This window comes from Hordeum vulgare, chromosome 6H (genome assembly GCF_904849725.1).
Source record: "Hordeum vulgare subsp. vulgare chromosome 6H, MorexV3_pseudomolecules_assembly, whole genome shotgun sequence".
Lineage (NCBI taxonomy): Eukaryota > Viridiplantae > Streptophyta > Magnoliopsida > Poales > Poaceae > Hordeum > Hordeum vulgare.
In genome coordinates, this window is record NC_058523.1 from 310,617,592 (window position 1) to 310,627,246 (window position 9,655).

Here is a 9,655-nt window from a genome sequence, read left to right on the forward strand (position 1 = left end):
CCGTCGGCACAGTTTCACTTCAGTTACCATCAGGATTAGTTATGAACTTAAATAAATGTTATTTAGTGCCCACGTTAAGCATGAACATTATATCTCGATCCTGTTTATTGCGAGACGGTTACTCGTTTAAGTCAGAGAATAATGGTTGTTCTATTTCTATGAGTAATATCTTTTATGGTCATGCACCCAATGTGAGAGGATTGTTCATATTGAATCTTGATAGTGATAATACACATATACATAACATTGAGACCAAAAGAGTTAGAGTTAACAATGATAGCGCCATGTTTTTATGGCACTGCCGTTTAGGTCATATTGGTGTAAAGCGCATGAAGAAACTCCATACCGATGGACTTTTGGAGTCACTTGACACGTGCGAACCATGCCTCATGGGCAAGATGACTAAAACTCCGTTCTCCGGAACAATGGAGCGTGCAAGTGACTTGTTGGAAATCATACATACCGGTGTGTGTGGCCCGATGAGTGTGGAGGCACGCGGCAGATATCGTTATTTTCTCACCTTCACTGACGATTTGAGTAGATATGGTTATGTCTACTTGATGAAGCACAAGTCTGAAACATTTGAAAAGTTCAAACAATTTCAAAGTGAAGTTGAAAATCATCGTAACAAGAAGATCAAGTTCCTACGGTCTGATCGTGGGGGTGAATATGTGAGTTTCGAGTTTGGTGCTCACTTAAGACAATGTGGAATTGTTTCACAGTTGACACCGCCTGGAACACCACAGCGTAATGGTGTGTCCGAACGTCATAATCGTACTTTATTAGAGATGGTGCGATCTATGATGTCTCTTACCGATTTGCCGTCATTGTTTTGGGGTTATGCATTAGAAACAACTGCATTCACTTTAAATAGGGCACCATCCAAATCCGTTGAGACGACACCATATCAGCTGTGGTATGGCAAAAGACCAAAGTTGTCGTTTCTTAAAGTTTGGGGATGTGATGCTTATGTCAAAAAGCTTCATCTTGAAAAGCTGGAACCCAAAGCGGAAAAGTGTGTCTTCATAGGTTACCCAAAAGAGACAGTTGGGTGTACCTTCTATCTCAAATCCGAGGGCAAATTGTTTGTTGCTAAGAACAGAGCTTTTCTCGAGAAGGAGTTTCTCTCAAGAGAATTGAGTGGGAGGAAGATAGAACTTGATGAGGTTGTCGAACCTCTCATCCCTCTCGCTGGTGGCGCAAGGCAAGGGGAAACCTTTGTCGTTGCGACGCCGGTTGAGGAGGAAGTTAATGATGATGATCATGAAACTCCGGATCAAGTTCCTATTGGACCTCGCAGGTCGACGAGATCGCGTACTGCTCCAGAGTGGTACGGTAATCCCGTCTTATCAATTATGTTGTTGGACAACAATGAGCCTGCGAATTATGAAGAAGCAATGGTGGGCCCGGATTCCAACAAATGGCTGGAGTCCATGAAGTCCGAGATAGGATCTATGTATGAAAACAAAGTGTGGACTTTGGAAGTACTACATGAAGGCTGCAAGGCTATTTAGAACAAATGGATCTTTAAGAAGAAGACGGACGCTGACGGTAATGTGACCGTTTATAAATCTCGACTTGTGGCAAAGGGTTTTTCTCAAGTTCAAGGATTGACTACGATGAGACATTCTCACCCGTAGCAATGCTTAAGTCCGTCCGAATCATGTTAGCAATAGCTGCATTTTTCGATTATGAAATCTGGCAGATGGATGTCAAAACGACGTTCCTTAACGGTTTCCTTAAGGAAGAGTTGTATATGATGCAACCCGAAGGTTTTGTCGATCCTAAAAATGCTAACGAAGTGTGCAAGCTCGATCGATCCATTTATGGACTGGTGCAAGCATCTGGGAGTTGGAATAAACGCTTCGATGAGGTGATCAAATCATTTGGGTTTATACAGGTGGTTGGAGAATCCTGTATTTACAAGAAAGTGAGTGGGAGCTTTGTGGCGTTTCTAATATTATATGTGGATGACATATTGCTGATTGGAAACAACGTGGAGCTTTTAGAGAGCATAAAAGGTTACTTGAATAAAAGTTTCTCTATGAAGGACCTAGGAGAAGCTGCTTACATTCTAGGCATTAAGATCTATAGGGATAGATCGAGACGCGTGATAGGACTTTCACAAAGCACATACCTTGATAAAGTTTTGAAGAAGTTCAAAATGGATCAGTCCAAGAAAGGGTTCTTGCCAGTATTACAAGGTATAAAATTGAGTAAGACTCAGTTCCCAACAACTCAAGAAGATAGAAATACAATGAGTTCCGTCCCCTACGCTTCAGCCGTAGGTTCTATCATGTATGCAATGTTGTGCACTAGACCAGACGTTAGCCTGGCCATAAGTATGGAAGGCAGGTTCCGTAGTAATCCAGGAGTGGGTCACTGGACGGCGGTCAAGAATATCCTGAATTACCTGAAAAGGACTAAGGAGACGTTTCTCGTATATGGAGGTGACAAAGAGCTCGCCGTAAAAGGTTACGTCGATGCAAGCTTTGACACAGATCCGGACGACTCTAAGTCGCAGACTGGATATGTATTTATTCTTAATGGGGGTGCGGTAAGCTGGTGCAGTTCCAAGAAAAGCGTCGTAGCTGATTCTACATGTGAAGCGGAGTACATGGTTGCCTCGGAGGCAGCTAAGGAAGGTGTCTGGATGAAGCAGTTCATGACGGATCTTGGAGTGGTGCCGAGCGCACTAAATCCAATAACCCTGTTTTGTGACAACACGGGTGCCATTGCCTTAGCAAAGGAACCACGGTTTCACAAGAAGACCAGACACATCAAACGACGCTTCAACCTCATCCGCGACTACGTCGAGGAGGAGGACGTGAATATCTACATAGTGCACACGGATCTGAATGTAACAGACCCACTGACTAAACCTCTTCCACGGGCAAAGCATGATCAACACCATAAATGTATGGGTGTTAGATTTATTACAATGTAATTCGCATGACGATGTGAGGGCTAGATTAATGACTCTAGTGCAAGTGGGAGACTGTTGGAATTATGCCCTAGAGTCAATGATAAATAAAGTTATTATTATAATTCCTGTATCAAGATAATCGTTTATTATCCATGCTATAATTGTGTTGAATGAAGACTTAGATACATGTGTGGATACATAGACAAAACACTATCCCTAGCAAGCCTCTAGTTGGCTAGCCAGTTGATCAAGGATAGTCAAGGTCTTCTGACTATGTACAAGGTGTTGTTGCTTGATAATTGGATCACATCATTGAGTGAATCATGTGATGGACTAGACCCAAACTAATGAACGTAGCATGTTGATCGTGTCATTTTGTTGCTACTGTTTTCTGCGTGTCAAGTATTTATTCCTATGACCATGAGATCATATAACTCACTGGCACCGAAGGAATGCCTTGTGTGTATCAAACGTCACAATGTAACTGGGTGACTATATAGATGCTCTACAGGTATCTCCGAAGGTGTCCTTTGAGTTAGTATGGATCAAGACTGGGATTTGTCACTTCGTGTGACGGAGAGGTATCTCGGGGCCCACTCGGTAATACAACATCACACACAAGCCTTGGAAGCAATGTGACTTAGTGTAAGTCAAGGGATCTTGTATTACGGAACGAGTAAAGAGACTTGCCGGTAAACGACATTGAAATAGGTATGCGGATACTGACGATCGAATCTCGGGCAAGTAACATACCGAAGGACAAAGGGAATGACATACGGGATTATATGAATCCTTGGCACTGAGGTTCAATCGATAAGATCTTCGTAGAATATGTAGGATCCAATATGGGCATCCATGTCCCGCTATTGGATATTGACCGAGGAGTTCCTCGGGTCATGCCTACATAGTTCTCGAACTCGCAGGGTCTGCACACTTAAGGTTCGGCGATGTTTTATGCATATTTGAGTTATATGGTTGGTTACCGAATGTTGTTCGGAGTCCCGGATGAGATCACGGACGTCACGAGGGTTGCCGGAATGGTGCGGAGACGAAGATTGATATATAGGATGACCTCATTTGATTACCGGAAAGTTTTCGGACATTACCGAGAATGTACTCGGAGTGACGAATGGGTTCCGGATGTTTATCGGGGGGGCCAGCTCACCCGGAGGAAGCCCATAGGCCTTAGGGGTGCCGCACCAGCCCTTAGTGGGCTGGTGGGACAGCCCAAGAGGCCCTATGTGCAGGAGAACAAAAAATCAAAGGAAAAAGAAAAAAGGGGAAGTGGGAAGGAAGGGAAGGACTCCACCTTCCAATCCTAGTTGGACTAGGATTGGAGGAGGATTCCCCCCCCCCCCTTGGTTCGGCCGACCCCTTGGGGCTCTCTTGAACCTCAAGGCAAGGCCCTCCCCCTCCCTGCTATATATACTAAGGTATTGGGGCTGATTTGAGACAACTTTGCCACGGCAGCCCCACCACATACCTCCACGGTTTTTCCTCTAGATCGTGTTTCTACGGAGCTCGGGCGGAGCCCTACTGGAATAGATCATCACCAACCTCCGGAGCACCATCACGCTGCCGGAAAACTCATCTACCTCTGTGTCTCTCTTGCTGGATCAAGAAGTCCGAGATCATCGTCGCATTGTACCTGTGCTAAACGCGGAGGTGTCGTCCGTTCGGCACTAGATCGGAGCGGATCATGGGACGGATCGCGGGACGGTTCGTGGGACGGTTCGCGGGGCGGATCGAGGGATGTGAGGACGTTCCACTACATCAACCGCGTTTCTTAACGCTTCCTGCTGTGCGATCTACAAGGGTACGTAGATCGGAAATCCCCTCTCGTAGATGGACATCACCATGATAGGTATTGCATGTGCGTAGGAAATTTTTTGTTTCCCGTACCACGTTCCCCAACATGATCATTATATTTTGCTCTAGGTGTAGGCATGGACATAGGGGGAGTGTTGTTCTCTCAATGAACTTTCCCTCCCCCATTATGTATAAATTGATCACGTCTTTCACATTAGCCATTGTTGATGGCACTTGTGCTTCAAAGACGATTTGTGGTCATGAACCCAAGGATAATTCTTCGCGGTTTCATACCATTTGTCTCCAACATTGGTGGCTCTGGCCACCACCCTCTCTTCGTCAGAAAATTCGGTTATGTGTTCATGTTGTGTGCGTGTTTATTTTTATCTTACCTTGGGTTTTCCTGTGCTTTTTCTCTTCCTCTGGCAAGGTTCAAAGTGTTTTCATAAAAAGGGGGCAAGGTTCAATGTGTTTTGTTAAAAGGGGCACGGTACTACCGCTCCACGCACGACAGTAAACTTTTACTGCCGTTGGACGAGCAGTACTACCGCGATGACTGTGGTACTACCGCGCCGCCAGGGCCATGCGGGGGTATTTTAGGGCAGGTGGCAGTTCTTTCTCCCCCATACACATTCATCTCGTGGCTCTCTCTCTTATTTTCTCTCTCTTCTCAAGAAACGCTGTCGGAGGGTCTCATCGGATCTCCTTCTCCTGCCACTCTCCTCCGATTCCGTTTGGTGGGATCGTCTCCCTCCTCTCCCTCGTGCCATGGACCTCGGTATTGCCCCTCGTTCCCTTCTCTTTGCCTCGTTTTGTTGAATCTAAGGTTAGGGGCATGTATGTTTGTTCATCGTTTCATGGCACCATCTCTTCATGCTAGGAGCGTTGGGAAGTACTTGTGTGGTAGAATTTTTGTCTGTGTAGGTTGCAACATGTCAGTTTGGCTCTCCGGTAGTACCAGATCTGCAATTTCCCTCGTCAGATCTGGCACTTCCTCGCCCGTGCAGTACTACCGCTCCTCCTGGAGCAGTACTACCACTATGGAGCGGTAGTATATTTTTTACAACCGCTTGAGCAACGGTACTACCGCTGTCAGAGAGGTAGTAAAAGTTTACTACCGCTTGAACACCGGTACTACCGATGTTCCCTGAGTGCACATGTTATGTCCTTCCAGTTCTCCTTGCTCTAGGATTTTCTGGTTTACTTTGGGCTTTGCATTGACTTCTTTTGTCGTTCTCTTGTGTTTGCGTTGCATGTCATAGGTGGTGACTCCAGACGCTCTAACCCACCTCGGGATGCCAGTTCCAAGCGACCTCGCTCTTCAGATGTACCTAAGGGATCACAGGCTCCGAAGCGCAATTTCAAGCGACCCACTCACAAGAACAAGACAAACACTGTCGATTGGGATGCTATGCCACTTGCAGAGTTTCAGCTTCGCCGAAAGGTCAACCCCTATGACAGCGAAATGTTCTGGTCTAAGCATCAGTCTCTTATTTATGAAGATGTGATCAAGACGAAGAAGAATATTTATGTACGAGTTCAGTGGATTGATATGGATCATCTAAAGAAGGACCCTGCATACTTTGGTGAAGCTCTGGCCATGGTGGATCAACTTCAGATTGAAGAACTCATCACGTTTCATTATGACTTTGATCCTGAGGTAGTGGCTCGGTTCTTTGTTACTATCCACTTTCCCTCTGATGACGAGCACACTATGTCTTGGATGACCAATGGGGAGACGTTGTCTGCTACGTGGAAGGAGTTTACGGATTTGTTGTACGTCCGTGATGAGGGGCTTGAGCACTCAGTTGGTTTGCGCCCACATGCTAAGCCTTCTGCTACTGCTAAGGAGAAGTTGTTGCCATTCTTTATCATGAAGGAATCCCCATTTGGTGAGGTCTCCCACGTGCTGAACCCATTCCTTGATGTCATGCACCGTATCTTTCGCAATACTCTTTATTCATGCGTTGGCAACAAGGACCAGGTGCATACATACCTGGTGGATATGGTTATGATGTGTCAGAAAGGGCGGACTCGTTCCTCTGGACCACTTGATGTATCTCACGTCATGTGGAGCGAGCTTCACTCGGCAGTCTTCCACCGTAAGGTCCCAATCTGTTTTACCTGATCAAGAAGAAGTGGGCGCATGCCTTCCCAACTATTGAGTTACATGCTCCCGGGTGGATTCACCATGAGTCTATTAAACTGCGACAGAAGAACAAATGGGCCAACACCACCATTGCACCTGCTACTGCCACTATGGACTCTGATGAGGATGAGGATGCGGCTGAGGATATTGTCGTTCTAGAGTCACATGTGCCTTCCTATGTCGAGCCATCTTGGGCCAAGAAGCTCACGAATTGGATGAAGACCTTGTTCTACATGCAGGCGAAGGGGCAGTACATGACTCATGTTGCTCAGAAGGAGAGCCGTTAGCGCGACAAGCTGATTATGAGGAAGCTCGACACGCACATCTCTAGTGGGTCTGAGGAAGACATCACTCCTGAGGCTGCTTGGATGAAAAATAACAATCTTCAGTGGGCTGAGTCTGACAAGGAGTCTCATGAGGAGACAGAAAACTAGACTGATGAGGAGTATTTTGAGGAGTCTGACGGCTGAGTCCTCTCCAGTTCGAGCTACCACCTGTGTCGTAGGTGTCCTCTGTGCCTTTTGGGTGTCCCGATGCCAAAGGGGGGAGAGTGTAGGATTCGCGAGTTTCCTCGTTTTCTATGTTGCTTTATTTGTTGAATTTTGGTTGTCTTCGCTTTGTGTGTGAGACCAGGAGATGTCGTACTTTATCATATAGTGTGACACATATGCTATCACTCCTCTATCTTTATTTTCTCATTATTATCCAGTTTATTAGTAGCTTGTGAGCCTAATTATTATGTGCCCTTATCTTCATGCTCATATGCTATGCCTTGTGTCGGTGTTCTGGGAATGGGGGTACCCAGACCTGCCTGCATGTGGCCCATGACTGGCCCACTTCATCAAGCAAACACAACCGAGCGTGGCACCACCCAAGACAAGGCCCTCGCGAGGGGCCAAGACTCGTGAGGAGGAAAAACACTGAGACCAGTAGGGGGGCCTCCTCAGGACCCCTCTGGAGAGGCGGATATTCCGAGGCGAGGCTCGACCTCAGGAGTCAAGGATGACCCATAGGAAGGACAGGCGAGCAGCATACAGTAGGGCGGTGCAGTTTCCCCTTTAGTGGAAAGGGGGCAAGGACGTACCGGGGTTCCCAAGGCATCTTCCAAAGGTTTCCTTTCTGGTGCAACAAGGCCGTCGTGGCCCGCCAGTAGGACAGACGTCATACCGGGGCCCGTTCCTGCAGTGCGGGCAGCGACTTTGCAGGCGAAGACCACCTTTGGGCAGAGGAGCATGTTCCCCTGTTCCCCTTCAAAATTGGCCACTGTGGGATCCCTTCCCGCCGAAACGATAAGGGAAGAGGACCGGGGCCGCCACTATATATAGAGCATAGGTTGCTTCATAGAGGAGGATCCCCGATCCATTCATTCACCCACTAGCACCACACAAAGCTACTCAGCCTCCGGAGGCTCCCGAGCACTGTACTAGTTCATCCACCCACCTCCAAGAGAGGCAATCCACCAAAGCAGGAGTAGGGTATGACGCTTCCCACCGGCCCGAACCTGGGTAAACTGCAGTGTTATGTGTCTTCCTCACCATCGAGTGAGTTTTGTGCCTTGTCGATCGAGTAGCAAGCTAGGCGAGGTGAGTCCGAGAGAGATCTTTGCACACGCCCCTGGTTTCGAACTTTGGGGTTTTGTGGAGCCCGAAATCTCACACCTTGCTTCCATGCCTAGTGTTTATTTAGTTTGTTGCAAGGATTGCCTCGTCTATAAAATCTAGGGGAGAGCTGTTCTTTGGTTGTGTGTTGGGCAGTCCATATCCCTTTTCTAAAGTATGCACACATCCACGGAGAGTCTTTCTCTAGTTTGTAGATTTTGGGTTTGCATATGCTATTTTTATATCCTTTAGTGCAAATCCTATATTGTCATCAATCCATTAAAAAGGTTGAGATTGTTAGGGCATATTTCTCCCTAAGTGGTTTCGATGATCGATGACAATGCATGTGCGGACTAATCGTGTGCATTGAGCATTTTAGATAATTCATGACTATGCACAAGACGATTCGATGCCCCTCTGAGTCTTTCAAAGACGGTTGCTTTCTACGTTTCTCTTTGGTGGATTTGAGTCGTAGGAAAGCCGTACTATTAAGAGGGGGTCTGCTTTGGAAAGGTTTGGGTGGAATCAACACGTACACATTTCTGTTGCACCACCTTTCCCTTGCTTCAAATGGAGCTCCAACCTTGTTTTACATGTATGTGCAAAAGGGCCAGCGGTAGTACCACTGGCACAGCGGTAGTACCGCCCTCGGGGTGGTAGTAGTTTTTTTACTACCGCTCTCTGGGTGGTAGTAGTTTTTTACTACCGCTCTCTGGGTGGTAGTAGTTTTTTACTACCGCTCCGTCGGACTTTTTGCGCACCCTTTTGCCTCAGCAGTGGTAGGCACGGAAGTATTTTCTTACTACCGTGGTTGGTGAGCTGTCGTGCGACAGTACCGCTCCTACGAGCGGTAGTACCGCTCCTAGCAGCGTTAGTACGGCTCCTAGCAGTGGTAGTACCGCTTGGCTAGTGCAGTAAGTGGGGGGTAATAGTTGGATTGTTCCCCCCACTATATCAAGGTGTCTTCTTCCCTGAGAAGACTACCTCTTACCTCCCCAAGCTCCATTCTTGCTCCAAATCTCATTCTTGCCTGATCTCTCTCCCTAGACAATCAAACTTGTTGATTTCCTAGGGATTGGTAGAGAAGGCCTTGATCTACACTTCCACCAAGAGATATTCGATTCCCCCCACTAATCCCTTGCGGATCTTGTTACTCTTGGGTGTTTGAGCACC